This window comes from Myotis davidii, unplaced genomic scaffold (assembly GCF_000327345.1).
Source record: "Myotis davidii unplaced genomic scaffold, ASM32734v1 scaffold1364, whole genome shotgun sequence".
In the NCBI taxonomy this organism is placed as follows: Eukaryota; Metazoa; Chordata; class Mammalia; order Chiroptera; family Vespertilionidae; genus Myotis; species Myotis davidii.
The window spans coordinates 511,706-511,942 of NW_006295736.1; positions in this window are offsets into that span (position 1 = coordinate 511,706).

Sequence of the window (237 nt, forward strand, 5' to 3'; positions counted from 1 at the left end):
GCCCCTGCCGGCCAGGGACTCCCCCAAACCCAGGCTCTGCACATGGCCTGACCCGGGGTTGCGGACCGGGGCTGCGCGGTCCGGGATGGGGACCTCGGAGGCGGGGTCCGGGATGTGCGGAGCCTTTGCCGCTTCATGTCCTCAAGTTGCTGGCGCCGCGCGGAGCCAGAAGCCGAGCCCTGCGGGCAGCGCACAGCGTCCCGACCGCGTTTCCCTCCCGCTGCCACCGGGGCTCTG